This window comes from Pongo pygmaeus, chromosome 4 (assembly GCF_028885625.2).
Source record: "Pongo pygmaeus isolate AG05252 chromosome 4, NHGRI_mPonPyg2-v2.0_pri, whole genome shotgun sequence".
Lineage (NCBI taxonomy): Eukaryota > Metazoa > Chordata > Mammalia > Primates > Hominidae > Pongo > Pongo pygmaeus.
The window spans coordinates 79,904,496-79,925,972 of record NC_072377.2 but is presented as its reverse complement, the minus strand read 5'-3'; the positions used below and the strand labels follow the sequence as shown (position 1 = coordinate 79,925,972).

Below are 21,477 nucleotides of genomic sequence, written 5' to 3'. Positions count from 1 at the left end.
CAACGTGGAATAAAGGACAGGAATGGGAAAACAAGCCACAATCAACTGGGAAAGTGGGTTGTTGCTTTTGGATACTTACCTGCAGTTAGTAAAATGGATTCTTTTAAATGAACCTTTTATATTGGCACCACACCTTTTTGTCTTAAAAATATGTCTTGTATGAGTGATGATTCTAATTATCCTTTGGACTTTGTTAAGATACTCAAATGTTAAGACATTCAAATGTCATACCGAGGAATTTATCCACAGATAATATAAGTTCCATGCAAGGAAGGATCTCAATTAGAGTATTACAGAAAGCAGTTCCAGCACAGCACTAATCAGTGTGGAGCTAATAAAAGTATTATATGTCATGCATAATAATCAAAGCTTTTTACCAGCCTTAAGCTGATGTGCTCTGTGACTGCAGAAAACAGCTGCCTCCCCAGTTGCCTGACTGTCTGAAACCTTTCAAGGTGCCAAGGCAGAAGTATGTGATACACATACTAGGATGTTGGCTTTCATGTTCTTGTCTGGGCCCTGTCCCTGATCCCCTGGGGACTTGACACTTACTTTGCTGATCTATATTTGTTTTGTTTTTGTTCGTGTTCGTTTTTTTTTTTTTGAGACAGACTTTCGCTCTGTCGCCCAGGCTGGAGTGCAGTGGCATGATCTTGGCTCACTGCAAGCTCCGCCTCCCGGGTTCATGCCATTCTCCTGCCTCTGCCTCCTGAGTAAGACTACAGGCGCCCGCCACCATGCCCGGCTAATTTTTTGTATTTTTAGTAGAGATGGGGTTTCACCATGTTAGCCAGGATGGTCTTGATCTCTTGACCTTGTGATCCGCCCGCCTCGGCCTCGCAAAGTGCTGGGGATTACAGGCGTGAGCCACCGTGCCTGGCCTGCTGATCTATATTTGATTGTCGGTTATGTGATATTATTAATGAAATAGTTTTTGGTAGTAATGCAGATTTTAGGTACAAGACACAAATCCAGGGTTCTAAATGAAAACATTAAATATCATATGTGAGATCAATTTTTAAGCTAAGAAGTAAATCACCTGTATTGATTTGTCTATGGTCTTCTTTATTCACAAGGCACCTGGTCAACTAAAATTTTCTTTAAAAAGGGGCCCAAAATCCATTTTTTCAAGGGTCCAACAAACTTAGGAAGAGGACAATGATTAGATGAATTTCTGATTTTGTTCCTACAGATATAAAATTTTATCCCCTCAACATGTCACAGGTTTAAAATATAAATACTATGTAATCTGCACAAAACATTAATCCTTGGCTGGAAACTCAGGTTGTCATGCATCTGTGACTCCACCAGATTTAACCAGATGCAGCTGGATGGTTCCTGTTGCTAATACCAGCAGAGATTTTTCATCTCCTTCTCAATTTGTAAAAAGAAAAAAAAAAAAAAAGAAGGAGAAAAAGGAAAAAAAAGGCCACGTAGTAGGTGGAAGGGGGCACATGGAGGGGAGATAGTTAAATAAACTGTGGTATAGCCTTACAATGGAACATCATATAACTATTAGGAAAGAATGAGGTTGATTTTTCTAAACAGATATATGGAAAATGTCCAAGTGACATTGCTCAGTGAAAAAAGCACTTTTAAATAACAGTGATTTCATTTATATATATACATAAAACATATCAGTACATCTAGAAAATGACTAGGAGGAAAAACCAGTAACCTATTTAAAGTGGTTACTCAGGGTAGGGAGGAGAAGCTCATGAGGACTTTTACTTTTTGAAAAAAATTATAGTCCTCCATTCTGAAGATTTTCACTTTTGACATTTCTTTAATGTTTGAATTTTGTAGTGTCTTGCATAACTTTTTACCCAAAAAGGAAAAGAGAAAGCTTTTCAAAGAGTTGCAAGCCTTTACATTTTTTGAGACACAGGCCCTGATGGGAGAAGAGAGAGGAGAAAGAATCAAATTATAATTGTGCCACTATTCAATATTTACATATTTTTCTGAACTAAACGAATGTTAATTCTGATTGTGACAAATCTAAACACTGACAATACAGTTCTCACTTATGGATACCAAGGCAAAAGTGCCAGAGACTATCCTGGTATCTCTGGGTGAAAAAGAGAACAATATTCACAGACCTTTAATCTTTTGACCTATAACCGCAGTCATATCCTAATCTTGGATCCTTGGGGCCGTGACCGTTCTCCTTGAGCTGAAATCCTGTGAACACTATTGCCAACAGAGATGCACAAAGCAATCACAATAAAAATAATTGGCAGCGATCTGCCTGCAGCACATAATCATGCATTCAGGAAGTGAGAGCCAATTATACGTCCCAGGGAGAGAGTCCAGGGGTTAAATTCCAACGAACTCCAATAGTCATCTGTCTTTAAGAGCAGGCCCAAGCAACAAGCCAACCTTTCCTGCGAGTTTCTCTATTTCTGTTTCCAAGCTCTGGTCTTGCCCTTTGGAATGCGCAGAGGAGAAGCCAGCAGTCGAAGGAAGTCACATTATGCCTCTACTTCCTGAATTTGACTTATGACCCTAACCGTGCTTTCGAAGAAGCACATTTTCTGGTGGCTTTTGAAACTCACAAATTCATGGGCTTATTTTTTTAGGGTCATTTTTTTTTTCTGGAATATCTTCTGTGAGTGCCCCAAATATGCAGAGTGAATGAGGGGACCTTTTCAGAAAGGGTTCCTGGGGCCAACATGTAAGACTGACTCAAGCATGGTGCTTCCCAAACTCCAGTGAGAGAAATGATGAGTCTGAGAGTTTGAAAAAAGCTGACAGCATGAAATGTGCATGTGTATGTATGTGTGTCTATATTTTAAGCAAAGGTCCTTTGGGATTTTCTTTTGTATATAGATAATAATATAGTATTAATGTTATGATAGTATAGGTCAATCAGCCTGAAGTTAAAAAAAAATATATGTATATATATATGTGTGTGTATATATATATATATATCTTTTTTGTAAAAGACTTTTATGCAAATTTATACTAAAAGAGCCTGTAGGATAGTCAAATGTTGACCAAATGCAACTGAAGCTTATATCATAAATGCATGTTAAGTCAGCTCATTAGTCTATAAATATACATTGTATATATTCATGTTATTATATTAAAGCACAAATAGGCACACATTAAGTTTCCTTCTCTATTTTACTCACATAAATGTTTATTTAAAGTGAAATATATACTTTTGTATTTATATATAAACTATTATATTAGCTGATGTCTGTGGATGAATAATAACAAATCAATTATGCTGATTTTATGAACACATACGGTCTTAGGAGACTGAAAAACAAACAAAAGTAAATATTGGCAATTCTTACATTGGGTAGAAAGTTGGAATACTAGCCTCTAAAGCTCATTCCAGAACTAAAGTTCTCTCTGATTCTAAGATCTTGTGTCTCAACCAGATAAGGCCACAAGAAGGTCCTTTCAAGTATAGATCTATGGCAAGAAACGAAATACTTTCAAAACAAAAAACAAAACAAAACAAAACAAAACACCTTCTAAACTGCAGTTAGTTCTGAGACAAGTGTCCAAAAGTTGGTAGAGGACTTGTAGCAAAATAGTGGTGCTTATTTCACATATTAACAACTTAGTCAATCTGCTTTTCAAAGTAGCTGTCCGTAAAAACCCAAAAAGCCCAACAATAGTATTCCAAACAACTGCCTGGTTCTCATTCTCTTCCAGATCAAGTTTTCTTTTTGCTGTTTGCACATGGCCCCAGGAAGATCTTGCTCATGATCAACAAAAGCTCTCTGTTCATTCCTAGAAGATTTTTGTGATAACAATACAAAAATTCTAGTGGAATCCATTGTTAGGTGAAAGATTTTTCTCCTGGGGGCAAGGGGGAGAGGTTACAGAGCGGGCTATAATATCTCCAGCGTTAAGACAGCAGAGGTCAGCCCAGGTGCTCTTTGTTGCTGATGCCCAAAGGGCACACTTATATATCTCTGCTAACTTGCTGACCTCTGTAACCTGTTTCTTTTTCCTAGCCCCATTTCTTGCCTTATAGTCTCTGATCCAGAACAAATCATTTAACACTTGACAATTGAAACAGCTGCTTAGCTCATGACTCAGGCCCAAAATGACCCTTAGAGTTTTGTCATTTTTGTCAAAGAAATTCCATTCTAACGGGTGGGGAAATGCATGCAACTACAATGACCTGGGAGCTCTAATTTCTGGTCCTTGTGCCTCAAGCAAGGGAACTTCACACTCTCCCTCCAAGTACAGTGGATGAAAATGTGACTCTGGAATTTTTAGAAACATATTTGTTATGTTTCCTAATTTTCAAAAAGCTGATTTCTTAGCTTAATTTCACTGTGATAAGAGCACATGCTTGGTAGTTTTTTTGAAATACACCAGAGCTGACTTTATAGCATCGTATATAGTCCACTTTTATAAATGCTCCATGTATGCTCCAAAAGATTGTGTACCCTACAGGTATTGGGTGCAGTGTCTACATACATCTATTAGGTCAAGTTTGTTGATTGTGTTGTTCAAATCATCTATACACTCACTGATTTTTACCTCCTATTTGTCATGTTAAACTCTTCAGTTGTTTTTTGTGGGTAGTCCCAATAACATAGCCCATCACGTTACTGAAAATGGAACAATATACCTGTTATAAAATCAAGACACATCTATATTCCTTTGCCAATATACTTCCTGGCACCCTAATATCTGGCAGAGCGTATGTTAAGGAATTGGTGAGCCCCAAACTGTGGGGTTGAGGAGGAAGAAACACAGAAAATCATGATTACTTGAATTACCACTGAAGACACAAAATGGAATCGTTCAATTTTTATTTCTTTTTTTTCCCTTTTGACATTTCTTTTTGCCTGATAATTTCACTTTTAAAAATCATAGAGATTAGGTCAGGCGTGATGGCTCACACCGGTAATACCAGCACTGTGGGAAGCCAAGGCGGGCAGATCACCTGAGGTCGGCAGTTCGAGACCAGCGTGTCCAACATGGTGAAACCCCGTCTCTACTAAAAATACAAAAATTAGCTGGATGCAGTGGGTTGGTGCCTGTAATCCCAGCTACTAGGGAGGCTGAGGCAGGAGAATCATTTTAACCCGGGAGGCAGAGACTGCAGTGAGCTGAGATCGCACCACTGCACCCTACCCTGGGTGACAGAGTGAGACCCTGTCTCAAAAAAAATAATAAAAATAAGTAAATAAATAAATAAATAAATAAATAAATCAATAAATAAATCATACAGATTAAAAAATGAAACACCTTTCTGTTGAGTAGCAAAGCCATAAAAGGCTTCGCATCTGCTCGTTTGAGCCCCAACACAATACACATCCTGCCCCAACGCCATACACATCCCAGCTAGATATGTCCCCAAACTCTTCTGTAGTGTCATAGCTGCCATTTTGTATTACCTTGTTTCAAAACAGTTTCCCATAGACTTGCAACTTTTTTTAAGTTAGAGATGATCAGCGAAGGCTCACCAGCAAGAATAAACAAATGCAAATCTCCAGCCCACTCTCAGGCTTTGCTGGGAGCCATCAGAATCCTTTACTCTTGTTTTTCCTCCCCTGGGCTGTGATTACACTTCTAATGATTCATCTCACTACAGTCAGACAGGAACGGGGCTTTCCCCCAAAGCAATGAATGCATTTTCTCGTGAACAAACCTAGTACTTCCCCCACATACAACTTAGACTTCCTTCTGGAAAAATAAAACATTCAAGAGTTAATATACAGATATGTAACTCAAAGGAGGCTCTTCCTACAATACAGCTTTAAAGCATGTTTCCTTCAGGTTATATGAATCATAGAGATTAAAAGAAGCCCAAATTAATTAAATTGTTGGCAGAGATGCAATCCACTTTTGCCCATCCAGATTTATGACCCTGCAGGAGACATTCAAATGCTATTTTTCTTCATTCCCCATCCCCTTTCTCCTTTGTCTCAAAATGTCAGGCATCTACCCAGAGTTAAATTTCACCTCTGCTCTCTGGAAAGGCTGACTATTTGGGTCATTCATCTTGGCTCAGAAATAAGTTCCTAGCTGCAACCGAATGTGGGAATGATTGGTCCTGCTGCATCCCAGTGAACGGTTTTCTAGGGCTATGCTGCCGGAAAAATCAAATGCAGAGTGACTGAGTCTGGGACTAATGCAGTAGTTTTTCATTCACTATCAGTCCTCTGAATGCTACTTACCAGAAATGATCTAATGACTCAGGGAGACCACAGCGACAAAGTGCTCGAGCATAGGCAGATTGATGCTCCCTCTGGCAGACGTGGATGTAAAACCAGCTTTGACCAGAACGCTAGTTCCCAGAACTTGCAGATTCACATGTGGGCTTTCTATCTCCTCACACCCACTCTCATGACAGTTTTGGCAAAGGATAGGCAGGCTCGAGTACCAACTGCAGACTACAGCAGGGACACGGGTAAAGTGGATTCAAAGGTATGCAGCGGATTCCTTGAATATTTATAATGCACCCACCATGTGCCAGGCACTTCACACACATCCTGTTTCATACATCAACAATCTTGTTGACTGCCCAGGTAGCGCAATCAAATAAAATACAGGCCAGCAGTTACATCTGATAAAAATTCGTTTTTAGTGTAAGTATGTCCCATGCAATATTTGGGACATACTTCTACTAAAAAGTTTGCCCATTATTTGGAATTCAAATGTAACTAAGGGTCCTGTATTTTTATTTGATACATCTGAGAACTATACCCCAGGAGACATTTGGTAAGGCCTGGAGACATTTTTAATTGTTATGACTTTGGGAAGAAGGGTTACTACTGGCATTTTGTAGGTAGAGGCCATGGATCCTACTAAACATCTTATAATACACAGGACAGGCTCACCACCTTCAAACAAGAAGTATCCAGTCTAAAATGTCAACAGTGCCTAGGAGGAGAAATCTTGCTGTGAACTAGTCACAGTGTCCCTCCATGTCATAGGTGAGGTACTCACAGGTAATAGACAGAAGGCTTGAGGATACTTTGAAACTTCGTTTTCTAACAGAGGTGTGAAAACTGACTTTTAGGAGACCCCTTTTTATTCCTGCATGAATGCGTTTTGTTTTTATGTTAGTTTTTGCTATGCAATTATAAGCTCTTTTGAATATACTTTTTTGTTATAAAGTTAATCTATAGGGGTTTCCCATACTCTTTTTATGCACCTGGAAGCAACTTTATGTACCTTGAAGTTGACAAGTAAAGGTGACACACAATGAAAGAGTAAAAAGAGTAAAGAAGTGATGTTCCCCCTGGGGTTTTGGTAAGAGTGTAGCATTCTCCATCAAATACTTTCTGAAAACACCCACAGCTTATAAATGGTTATTACCACAAAAAAGTAATAACCATATATTTCCTAAAGCGTTTGCATTCTTGTCTCATAAAAATGGGAGAAGTTGGTTCTCAAAATTCCCGTGAGTCTTCAGGAATAGGGAAACAGCATCCTTAATAAAAGCACCTGGCACTAACCACATGTCCCTACAAGTTTACCCCAATAAAGCTTCAGCCAGGCAGCCAGATGGGCCCACACTGGGTTTCACAAGACCTGCAATGAGAATGCTGGGAATCAGTGTTCTCTTCAGGTCTCTCGCAGCTCCTGCCTTCTGGACTCCACGCTCAGTTCTCATGCATCATCGAGGCCCGTGAATCCAGTATCACCAGTGTTCATGGTCTCTCAGCCCCCATCCACCACCACAACTCACCTCTCAATAAGAAAACTTGCTTCACTGCAGCTGCACTTTCCCTTCCCCCTCCCACCTTTTCCAGAATCTGCCCACTATCAGGTTATCTCCCTTCTGTCTACCTTCCAAATACAACTGCCTACAGTACAAGATCCTTTGCAACCTTGCCCCAGCCTGCTTCTCCACACTCATTTCCAACCATGGGCTCCCCAGTCCAGCTCAGTGATCCCCTCCACTGCACTTTTGTGTGTTGAGAATCACGAGGAGGATATCGTTGAAAATGCACATTCCCCTCCTCTGTCACTAGAAATGTCCCACTTAGGAGGACTGGGCTGGGACCCAGGGATCTGCTTGTTTGGGATCCAGACAAGCACCCCAAGTGGTTCTTATGCAGGTCTGCACAATGAGAAACACAGCTTCAGTCCTACCCCATTAATTTCTGTTGCCTGTACCCGCTGTCAATGTGATGTCCCTTGTGTCTCAGCCCAGGCGCTTTCCTTTGCTTAAAATATCCCCTCCTCACTGCTGTTGTCTGCCTGGAAAATTCCTACTGATTGCAGGAGCCACATCAAATGCCACTTTTAGAGCTTCCTCTGACTTGTATCTTGCAACAGCCATGCTCGGCATCAATGACTTTCTCTTTGGTATATTTACAGCGATGTAGACAACCACTCACCCAGAATGTATCACCTGTTCTACATATTTGTTTGTAATATATACTCTGCTAAATCCTGCTAAATTCCAGAGGCTGAAAAATTTAACCTGTTTCAATCACCTTAAGTAGAATGGAATATACAAAAGAATACTTAACATTTTGATATACCCTCCACAGTTAAAAAGGCATGAAAGGTACAGGCCATCAAGTAATGAAAAAAATTATCATATTGTACTTGGACTTCATATAGATGTATTTTTTTAATATTAAATTTTCTTTTCTTTTCAGGCAGGCTCCTGAACCAGAATAGGTTCAGAGACTCCCTCATATATATGCATTAATCATAAATTTCCAAATATTTTCCGGTACCCACACATCTGTAAAGTTTTGCCCTTGTAGCTAGTATGTCTCTGGGTACACCAGGTATATTTTAAAAATAGAATTAGAATAACCTCATCAGTCACTCATTCCCACCTGTTACTATGAGCTATCTAGTCTCTTCTTCTATTATGTCTGGAGATGACCAGGAAACATGTCATGTGTTCAGGAATGTCACCCTCCCAATCACCGTGTGGTGGCCATTTGTTTCTCTTTTTGTAGAATCTTCTGCCACATATTTATGCCTTTGATGTCCAGCAAGGACCAACAGATGCCTGCTAGCTGGTGCCACCTCCCAATTTGGAAGTGTCTCTGGAAAAGGTAGACAGTGCAGGCTCTGAACTGGAGCACCTGACTGTTAATCCTCATTCTGCTCATTACTAGCTCTGTGTCTTGGGCAAGTTACTTAACTGCTTATTTTGTTTTCATTGTGATAAAATATACATAACATGAAACTTCCCATTTTAACCTTTTTTTTTTAACTGTATAATTCTGTGGCATTAAGTACATTCACATTGTTGTGTAACCAGCACCACCATCCAGCTCCAGAACTATTTCCATCATCCCAAACTGAAACTCTACCCATGAAATGATAACTCATCATTCCTGCCATACCCTCATGCTCTGGTAACTGCTATTCTACTTTCTGCCTCTATGAATTTGCCTATTCTAGGGAGCTCATATAAGTGGTATTATACAGTGTTCATCTTTTTGTGACTGGCTTATTTCACTTACCATAATGTCTTCAAGATTCAGACATGTTGCCTGGGCGCAGTGGCTCACGCCTGTAAACCCAGCACTTTGGGAGGCTGAGGTGGGTGGATCACTTGAGGTCAGGAGTTTGAGACCAGCCTGGTCAACACGGTAAAACCCCATCTCTACTAAAAATACAAAATTTAGCTGGGGGTGGTGGCTCACACCTGTAATCCCAGCTAACTCAGGAGGCTGGGGCAGGAGAATCGCTTGAACCTGGGAGGCAGAGGTTGCAGTGAGCCAAGATCACACCACTGCACTCCAGCCTGGGTGACAGAGTGAGACTCTGTCTCAAAAAAAAAAAAAAAAAAAAAAGATTCACACATGTTGTAGCATGTGTCACAATTTCCTTATTTTTTAAGGCTGAATAATATTCCCCTATATGTATATATGATATTTTATTTATACATTTATCCTCTGAGGGACATTTGGGTTGTTTCCACCTTTTGACTCTTGTGAATGAACATGGGCGTACAATTATCGCTGTGGACTAGCTTTTAATTCTTTTAGGTATATACTGGATCACATAGTAATTTTGTGTTTAATTTTCTGAGGAAGTGCCATACTGACCTAACCCTTCTATACCTCAGTTTCTTCATCTGTGAAATGGGGCTGTTGTAAGGATTAATTTGAATGGGTTATAATGCTTGTGTCAGACCCTGGTCCTGCTAGCATTACTGACAGGCCTAGACCCCAGGCTTCTTTGTCCACTGTTGAGATATCCTTTTCTCCTCTCTCGAACTGCATTAGGTTCTCATAATTTTTTTTGAGGACATGTTTTTTAGTTCACTTGAGTTCCCTCTCACTGGTGTTCAAATTAAAAAAGGATAAATTAGCTGGGTGCAGTGGCTCACGCCTGTAATCCCAGCACTTTGGGAGGCTGAGGCAGGCAGATCACTTGAGGTCAGGAGTTCGAGACCAGCCTGGCCAACATGGTGAAACCCTGTCTCTACTAAAAATACAAAAATTAGCTGGGCGTGGTGGCACGTGCTTGTAGTCCCAGCTACTCGGGAGGCTGAGGCAGGAGAATCCCTTGAACCTGGGAGGCGGAGGTTGCAGTAAGCTGAGATTGTGCCAGTGCACTCCAGCCTGGGTGACAGAGTGAGACTCCATCTCAATAAAATAAAATAAAATAAAATAAAAAAGGATAAACTATAATCTGTGGGCAAAGAAACTTCACTATCTCCAATGGCCATATTTGGGCCACTGGCCATATTTGTCTCTTTGGCTTTCTTTTCTCAGCATCTTTCTCTCCCTAGTGGCTCCTCTCACCCCCTGCAGGTAGAGTCCTTCTGGGCACACCCCACCTGCCTTTCAGATATGCTCAGATAACACACTCAGTTCAGGTTCCCCTGCCATAGCCCGTTTTGTAGATTTTAAAAGTGATGATTAAAAAAATCAGTCTTGAGGGGATCTAGCAAGATGGCCAAATAGGAACAGCTCTGGTCTGCAGCTCCCAGCGAGATCAATGCAGAAGGTGGGTGATTTCTGCATTTCCAACTGGGGTACCCTGTTTATCTCACTGGGACTGGCTGGGCAGTGGGTGCAGCCCACGCAGGGCAAGCAGAAGCAGGGTGGGGTGTCGCCTCACCTGGGGAGTGGGGAGTGCAAGGAGCGGTGGAGGAGGCCTCCCTTTCCCATCCAAGGGAAGCCATGAGGGACTGTGCTATCCAGCCCAGATACTACGCTTTTCTCATGGTTTTTGCAATCCACAGACCAGGGGATTCCTTCGTGTGCCTACACCACCACGGCCCTGGGTTTCAAGCACAAAATTGGGCAACTGTTCAGGCAGACACCAAGCTAGCTGTAGGAGTATTTTCTGTTTTTGCTTTTGTTTTTATTTTTTTCATACCCCAGTGGCACCTGGAACCCCAGCAAGACAGAACCATTCACTACCCTCGAAAGGCTTCAGCCAGGGAGCCAAGTGGTCTTGCTCAGCAGGTCCCACTCCCACGGAGCCCAGGAAGCTAAGAACCACTGGCTTGAAATTCTCACTGCCAGCACAGCTGTCTGAAGTCGACCTGGGACACTCGAGCTTGGTGGGGGGCAGGGGCGTCCACCATTACTAAGGCTTGAGTAGGTGGTTTTTCCCACCGTCAGCACTAAGGAGGCCTGGAAGTTCAGACTGGGTGGAGCTCAACACAGCATGGCAAAATGGCTGTGGCCAGACTGCCTCTCTAGATTCCTCCTCTCTGGGAAGGGCATCTCTGAAAGAAAGGCAGCAGCCCCAGTTAGGGGCTTATAGATAAAACTCCCATCTCCCTGGGACAGAGCGCCTGGGGGAAGGGGCAGCTGTGGGCACAGCTTCAGCAGACGTAAATGTTCCTGCCTTCCTGCTCTGAAGAGAGCAGCAGATCCTGACAAGGAAGGTTCTTCTAGCACAGAGCTCAAGCTCTGCTAAGGGACAGACTGCCTCCTCAAGTAGGTCCCTGACTCCCATGTCTCCTGACTGGGAGAGACCTCCCAACAGAGGTTGACAGACACCTCATACAGGAGAACTCCAGCTGGCATCAGGCTGGTGCCCGTTTGGGAAGAACCTTCCGGAGGAAGGAGCAGGCAGGAATCTTTACTGTTCTGCAGCCTCTGCTGGTAATACCCAGGCAAATAGGGTCTGGAGTGGACCTCCATCAAACTGCAGCAGACCTGCAGAAGAGGGGCCTGACTGTTAGGAGAAAAACTAACAAACAGACAGCAGTAACATCAATGTCAGCAAAAAGGACTCCCACACAGAAACCCCATTCAAAGGTCATCAGCCTCAAAGATCAAAGGTAGATAAATCCATGAAGACAAGGAAAAACCAGCACAAAAATGCTGAAAATTCCAAAAACCAGAATGCCTCTTCTCCTTCAAATGATCGCAACTTCTCTTCAGCAAAGGCACAAAACTGGATAGACAATGAGTTTGATGAATTGATAGAAGCAGGATTCAGAAGTAGGATTCAGAAGGTGGGTAATAACAAACTCCTCTGAGCTAAAGGAGCACGTTCTAACCCAAAGCGAGGAAGCTAAGAACTTTGAAAAAAGGTTACAGGAACTGCTAACTAGAATAACCAGTTTAGAGAAGAATATAAATGACCTGTTGGAGCTGAAAAACATAGCAGGAGAACTTTCTGAAACATACACAGGTATCAATAGCCGAATCAATCAAGCAGAAGAAAGGATATCAGAGATTGAAGATCAACTTACTGAAATAGGCGTGAAGACAAGATTAGAGAAAAAAGAATGAAAAGGAATGAACAAATCCTCCAAGAAATATGGGACTATGTGAAAAGATCAAACTTAACAATTGATTGGAGTCCCTGACAGTGATGGGGAGAATGGAACCAAGTTGGAAAACACACTTCATGATATTATCAGGGAAAACTTCCCCAGCCTGGCAAGATAGGTCAACATTTAAATTCAGGAAATACAGAGAACACCACTAAGATACTCCCTGAGAAGAGCAACCAGCAATCCCAGGACACATAATTGTCAGATTCTCCAAGGTTCAAACGAAGGAAAAAATGTTAAGGGCAGCCAGAGAGAAAGGTCAGGTTACCTACAAAGGGAAGCCCATCAGACTAACAGCAGGTCTCTCTGCAGAAACTCTACTTGCCAGAAGAGAGTGGGAGCCAATATTCAACATTCTTAAAAGAATTTTTAACCCAGAATTTCATATCCAGCCAAACTAACTTTCATAAGTGAAGGAGAAATAAAATCCTTTACAGACAAGCAAATGCTGAGGGATTCTGTCACCACCAAGCCTGCCTTACAAGAGCTCCTGAAGGAAGCACTAAATATGGAAAGGAAAAACAGGTACCAGCCACTGCAACAACATACCAAATTGTAAAGACCATTGACACCATGAAAAAACTGCATCAACTAATGGGCAAAATAACCAGCTAGCATCATAATGACAGGATCAAATTCACACATAACAATATTAACCTAAAATGAAATGGGCTAAATGTTCCAGTTAAAAGACACAGACTGCCAAATTGGATAAAGAGTCAAGACCCATCAGTGTGCTCTATTGAGGAGACCCATCTCACATGCAAAGACACACATAGGCTCAAAATAAAGGGCTGAGGAGTATTTACCAAGCAAATGCAAAGCAAAAAAAAAAAAAAAAAAAAAGGCAGGGGTTGCATTTCTAGTCCCTGATAAAACAGACTTTAAACCAACAAAGATAAAAAAAGACAAAGAAGGGCATCACATAATGGTAAAGGGATCAATGCAAGAAGAAGAGCTAACTATCCTAAATATATATGCACCAAATACAGGAGCACCCAGATTCATAAAACAAGTTCTTAGAGACTTACATAGAGACTTCACTTCCACACAGTAATAGTGGGAGACTTTAACACCCCACTGCCAATATTAGACAGATCAATGAGACAGAAAATTAACAAGGATATTCAGGACTTGAACTCAGCTATGGACCAAGTGGACCTAATAGACATCTACAGAACTCTCCACCCCAAATCAACAGAGTATACATTCTTCTCAGCACCATTCTAAAGTACTTATTCTCAGTACTTATTCTAAAATAAACCACATAATTGGAAGTAAAACACTCCTTAGCAAATGCAAAAGAACGGAAATCATAACAAACAGTCTCTCAGACCACAGTGCAACCAAATTAGAACTCAGGATTAAGAAACTCACTCAAAACCACACAACTACATGGAAACCAAACAACCTGCTCCTGAATGACTACTGGGTAAATAATGAAATTAAGGTGGAAATAATAAAGTTCTTTGAAACCAATGAGAATAAACAGACAATGTACCAGAATCTCTGGAACACAGCTAAAGCAGTGTTTAGAGGGAAATTTATAGCACTAAATGCCCACATCAGAAAGTGGGAAAGATCCCTTAAAATCGACACCTAACATCACAATTAAAAGAACTAGAGAAGCAAGAGCAAACACATTCAAAAGCTAGCAGAAGTTAAGAAATAACTAAGATCAGAAGAAAACTGAAGGAGATAGAGACACGAAAAACGCTTCAAAAAATCAATGAATCCAGGAGCTGGTTTTCTGAAAAGATTAATAAAATATATACGCTGCTAGCCAGACTAATAAAGAAGAAAAGAGGGAAAAATCAAATAGACACAATAAAAAACAATAAAAGGGATATCACCACTGATCCCACAGAAATACAAACTACCGTCAGAGAATACTATAAAACCTCTATGCAAATAAACTAGAAAATCTAGAAGAAATGGATAAATTCCTCAACACATACACCCTCCCAAGTCTAAACCAGGAAGAAGTTGAATCCCTGAATAGACAAGTTCTGAAACTGAGGCAGTAATTAATAGTCTACCAACCAAAAAAAGCCCAGGACTGAACGGATTCACAGCTGAATTCTATCAGAGGTACAAAGAGGAGCTGGTACCATTCCTTCTGAGACTATTCCAAACAATAAAAAAAGAGGGACTCCTCCCTAACTCATTTTATGAGGCCAGCATCAACCTGATTCCAAAACCTGGCAGAGACACAACTGAAAAAGGAAATTTCAGGCCAATATCCCTGATGAACATCGATTCAAAAACCCTCAATAAAATACTGTCAAACCAAATCCAGCAGCACATGAAAAGGCTTATCCATCACGATCAAGTCGGCTTCATCCCTGAGAAGCAAGGCTGGTTCAACGTACTCAAATCAATAAATGTAATACATCACATAAACCGAACCAATGACAAAAACCACATGATTATCTCAATAGATGGAGAAAAGGCCTTTGATAAAATTCAACACTCCTTCATGCTAAAAACTCTCAATAATCTAGGTATTGGTGGAACATACCTCAAAATAATAAAAGCTATTTGTGACAAACCCATAGTCAGTGTCGTACTGAATGGGCAAAAGACTAGAAGCATTCCCTTTGAAAACTGGCACAAGACAAGGATGCCCTTTCTCACCACTCCTATTCAACATAGTATTGGAAGTTCTGGCCAGAACAATCGGGCGAGAGAAATAAAGCACGTTCAAATAGGAATAGAGAAAGTCAAATTGTCTCTGTTTGCAGATGACATGTTTGTATATTTAGAAAACCCTATCGTCTCAGCCCAAAAACTCCTTAAGTTGATAAACGACTTCAGCAAAGCCTCAGAATACAAAATCATTGTGCAAAAATCACAAGCATTCCTATACACCAACAACAGACAAGCAGAGAGCCAAATCATGAGTGACCTCCCATTCACAATTGCTACAAAGAAAATAAAATACCTAGGAATACAATTTACAAGGGACATGAAGGAGCTCTTCAAGGAGAACTACAAACCATTGCTCAAGGAAATAAGAGAGGACACAAACAAATGGAAAACAATCCATGCTCATGGATAGGAAGAATCAATATCGTGGAAATAGCTATACTGCCCAAAGTAATTTACAGATTCAATGCTATTCCCATTAAGCTACCATCGACTTTCTTCACATAACTAGAAAAAACTACTTGAAATTTCATATGGAACCAAAAAAGAGCCCATACAACCAAGACAATCCTAAGCAAAAAGAACAAAGCTGAAGGCATCATGCTACCTGACTTCAAACTATACTACAAGGCTACAGTAACCAAGACAGATGGTACTGGTACCAAAAGAGATATATAAACCAATGGAACAGAACAGAGGCCTCAGAAATAACACCACACATCTACAACCATCTGATCTTTGACAAACCTGACAAAAACAAGCAATGGGGAAAGGATTCCCTATTTAATAAACGGTGCTGGGAAAACTGGCTAGCCATATAAAGAAAACAGAAACTGGACACCTTCCTTACATCTTATACAAAAATTAATTCAAGATAGATTAAAGACTTAAACATAAAACCTAACACCATAAAAACCCTAGAAGAAAACCTAGGCAATACCATTCAGTACATAGGCATGGGCATAGACTTCATGACTAAAGCACCAAAAGCAATTGCAACAAAAGCCAGAATTGACAAACTGGATCTAATTAAACTAAAGAGCTTCTGCTTAACAAAATAAACTATCATCAGCGTGAACAAGCAACCTACAGAACAGGAGAAAATTTTTGCAATCTATCCATCTGACAAAGGTTTACTATGCAGAATCTACAAGAAACTTAAACAAATTTCAAGAAAAAAACAAACGACCTCATCAAAAAGTAGGCAAAGGATATGAACAGACACTTCTCAAAAGAAGACATTTATGCAGCCAACAAACACAGGAAAAAAAGCTCATCATCACTGCTCATTAGAGAAATGCAAATCAAAATCACAATGATACATCATCTCATGCCAGTTAGAATGGCGATCATTAAAAAGTTAGGAAACAACATGCTGGAGAGGATGTGGAGAAATAGGAATGCTTTTACACTGTTAGTGGGAGTTTAATTAGTTCAGCCATTGTGGAAGCAGTGTGGCAACTCCCCAAGAATCTAGAACCAGAAATACCATTTCACCCAGCAATTCCATTACTGGGTATATATCCAAAGGATTATAAATCATTCTACTATAAAGACACATGCACACATATGTTTATTGCAGGACTATTTACAACAGCAAAGACTTGGAACCAACCCAAATGCCCATCAATGATAGACTGGATAAAAAAAATGTGGCACATATACACCATGGAATACTATGCAGCCATCAAACAGAATGAGTTCATGTCCTTTGCAGGGACATGGATGAAGCTGAAAACCATCATCTTCAGCAAACTAACACAGGAACAGAAAACCAAATACGGCATGTTCTCACTCATAAGTGGGAGATGAACAATGAGAACACATGAACATAGGGAGGGGGAATATCACAACTGAGGTTTGTCAGGGGTGGGGAGTGAGGGGAGGGAGAGCATTAGGACAAATACCTAATGCATGCAGGGCTTAAAACCTAGATGTCGGGTTGATGGGTGCAGCAAACCACCATGGCACACATATACCTATGTAACACACCTGCATGTTCAACACATGTATCCCAGAACTTAAAGTAAAACAAATAAACAAAAAAAATCAGTGTTATTATTGAATAATCATTGATCAACACCATTAGTCTTCAGAGAAATGCAAATTAAAACCCCAGTGAGATGCCTTCCCAGGCCTGCCTAAGGTTGGTGAGGACACGGGCAAGTGGCATTCTCATACATCACTGGTGGGAGTATAAAATGGTCTAACTTAGGAGAACTGACAGGTTTTTAAAAAGTTAAACATACGTCAACTCTATGACCCAGCAATCCCCATCCTGGGAATTTATCCAAGAGAAATGAAAACATAAGCAGAAGTGAGGCTGCTCAAAAGACAGGTATGAGAATGTTCAGAGAGCAGCCTTAAAAAAATTAATTCTTTCCCCAACCCTGTAAAAACCCCACAAAAAACTGGAAACAACCCAAACGTCCCCCAATAGGAGAAGAGAGGAATTAGTTGTGGTATGTTTATATAGTGGGATGCCATATAACAATAAAAAGGAACAAACTACAGAGCCACACATGCAACAACCAGGATGAATTTTAAAAACATGCCGAGTGAAAGAAGCCAGAAGGCTCCATATTTTATTTAAATGAAGTTCAAGAATGGGCAGAACTAATCTTCAGTGACAAAAATTAAACAGTGGTTTACTCTGGGGAGGAGAGACAGTGACTGAAATATGGGTGATGGGAATGTTCTATATCCTGATTTGGGTGGTGGTTACACGGGTGTATATGATTGTCAAAATCCATTGAACTGTACACTTAAGATTCTTGCATTTTTTGAATGTAAATAATAACCTCAATCATAAAGAGTGGTGCGATAACAACAAAAAAACAGCAGCAAGATTACATTTCCACAAAATACCAAAGCTCCAGGCATAGACACTTTATAAACTAATCTGATTTGGTATCATTCAAAATGGCATTGCTGTGGATTTCTCACTATTTCAACTGGTTTTAAGGATTCATTTCCATCTGAACATTCTTCTTGCTGTTTACAGTAGAGGTGACCGAAGGTCAAGCTCGTTCCAGCCATCTCTGGCCATCACCAAGCTCTCACTAACTAAGATAGCTCCTGAAGAGGACATTTGCAGCCCTGGAAGACTAACAAAGCTGGTTCATTTCTCCTTGCCCAGGGGAGATTTCCTGAGGCAGTTGCCCCCTGCCCGTGTCCTTCTGTCTAGAATTGTCTGTAGTAAACCATCTGGGTGGATCAAATACATCCAAAGGGCCAGGCAGCAGTTACTGTTTCTAAGCATTCAAGCTGCTGTGCAGGAAGCTCTGACCTTTGTGGTCGAAAGAGTACTTTGCCTCCAACAAACTCCTTACACACACATACACACACACACACCCCATATACCATACACCACACCCCCACACACTTCACACACACCACATACCACACCCCCATACTACATAAACACATATATCATATATCATACACCACACAATCCACACCCCACACACTACACACATACCCCATACTACATACACCCATATATCACACACCACACATGTCTATACCCCACACACTACACATACACCACATGCATACACACACCACACACACCCATATATCACACCACACATGTTCAAACCCCACACACTACACACACACACCACATACACATACCACACACGCCATCTATACTACATACACCCATATACCACACACCACATGCATCCACACCCAACACACTACACACTCATACACACACATATACACCTACCTACACACCTATACATACCACACACCACACCACACACACGCCACACTTCCATGCACACTACACCTACATACCCACACCCACACACACTACTATCTGCTGACACTATAGACACCCCATACCACACATATCCATGTCCCCCCACACATACACAAACCACAGACTCATACACACCACACACCACCCCCACAAACAGGACACTCACACACACCCATACACACCACTATCCCCCACACTACACACACCCATATACTGCACATTACCCACACACAAACCATACCACACTACCCCACACATACTACACACACCCCCTACACCCCACACCACATACAACCACGTAGTACACACACCATACAGATACCACACATACACTACACACCATACAGATACCACACACACACTACACACACACACACACACACACACACTACAGCCCCCCACCATGAGCTATAGAGACTATTTAGCCCCAGTGACAATAAGTATAAAGATTAATATATAAGATATATGTTATTAATAAGATTAATAAGTAGGAACATCAAGGAATTTCTTTGCTTAATTCAGTGGCTCTGGAAGTTTGGGGCACATCAGAACACCTGTGCAGGTTTCTAAAATCTGCAAATGCCTAGTGTCTGACAACTGGCCTAAACAAAATGGAAACGTGCTTTGATATAGAGGTAGATTAAGCAAAACGAAAGGAAGAAAAAGACTTCAGATGTCTGGAGGTAATTTTCATTCAGCTAGAGGCAGGTAGAAGTTCAAATGCAATTTTAGAAACTTACAACCCCAATCAAGAGGAACTCGTTCATTAAGTCTGTTTTATAAGTTTTTTGGCCTTGGGAGAGCAAAATGAAGATGTGAACTAGGCAGTGTTTGTAAGTTTTATGAAGGTCTCTATAAGGAAAATATAATGACATTTTAAAGGGGGAGGCAGATTAAAAGATGATTTGGTAGCAGGCAGGATTCTTGCTGGGAGATGCATTTCCCTGGAAACTCTTCTCTTTCAGAGTTCAATTTGCACAAAGGCAAATCAAAGTGAGTTTTTAAAAGTACCACATAAGCCCTCTGATAGACTGAATTTACAGAAGTAACAAAGGCAGGAAAAAGCTTCTGCAGAAAATTAAGAGTGATGGACACAAGTCACAAAGCTAAAACGTTTAAGGGTTGCTTCATTCTAGGGTGTTCTCAGAAACAGTGGCTTGTGATTAACCCTAGCCAACACTTGAGGGCACCCTGAGTTCACAAGAGACACACAGATGCTGCGCTATTAAAAGCCTCTGCCCTGATGACTTTCACGTGCATGTGTGAGTGGACGTTCCAAGCAATTCAGAGTTTGGGGTTGCCCTGAAAGTGTCAAACCTGGGGGCCACAGAAGTGACAGTGATTTTTCTTTCCTCCAGGGCTCGCATTCACTCAATGAGTCTGCATTCTAAGTCAATTGCTGCATTCTTAAATTCATCCTGGAAAGGTACTCCCCAAGGGGACAGATACAGACTGGAAGGCCAGCCCCACCCTCTAGCTCTGAGGGCCAGAGACTCAGGCAGAGCAGGCAAAGCACAAAGTGGCCTTGGTGAAAGTCTTAAGAACCCAAGGATCAAGCATGCGCCCTTGAGAGCAAGGGCTGCAGGGAAGAAATGTTTAATGGGGCATTTTTTGCTTAGCATTTCATAAAAACAACCTAGCACATATTTTGCATTCTGTCCCCTTGATTTTTAAAAAGGCATCAGGCAAACTGGCCTGACACTGTATTACCTTTCTATGGAGATTCTAAGAATCTGAGCCCTCTTCCCCCAGAAGGGCTGAGGTGGGAGCCAAGTTGAAGGAAGAGACAGGAAGAACTGGGCATTTGGTGGGAGGTGGCTGCGGAGATGAGAGTCTCAGGTGAGGCAGTCCCTCCTCCAGTGGCCCAGTGGCTCAGCAGAACCTGAGGGGCGAGGGGGGCGCATAAGGTGGCCAGGCATGACCACTCTGATAACGATTTCACCAGGTGAGGGGCTTGGCTTTCACAGACACGGTGCTGACATGTAAGGGTTACTTGATGGCAACCCACAGACTGGGATTTGGTAGGGAAAATCTAATAAAGCAAAGGGATGCCTGGCTAGACAGACAGAGATCCAAGCTAGGACAGTGGGGCCAAAGGACAACTCTAGGGCCACAGTTAAGAAGGAAATGTGATACATTCCTGAAGGACTAGTGAGAAAAGGACTCTAGAACCAGGGACAAAGGAAAGGGGCAACCATGGACATTCTGGGGTGGAGGAAGACAGGGTCCCTGCATGGGAGGCTTGGGCGACATGGGAAGATGGTCTCTAGACCGGCTGATCCTGTCTCCAAACCACGTGCTATCATTATAACCAGAATGCATTTGTGAATTCCAGTCTGGGAAAACAGACAGA

General features: G+C 41.4%; 1 protein-coding gene across 2 annotated transcripts in view; it reads right to left on the bottom strand.

Annotated features, from left to right (window-relative positions):
* Positions 1-21,477, bottom strand: part of SV2C (synaptic vesicle glycoprotein 2C) — a 280,624-nt gene that overhangs the window by 89,297 nt on the left and 169,850 nt on the right. The window lies entirely within an intron of this gene.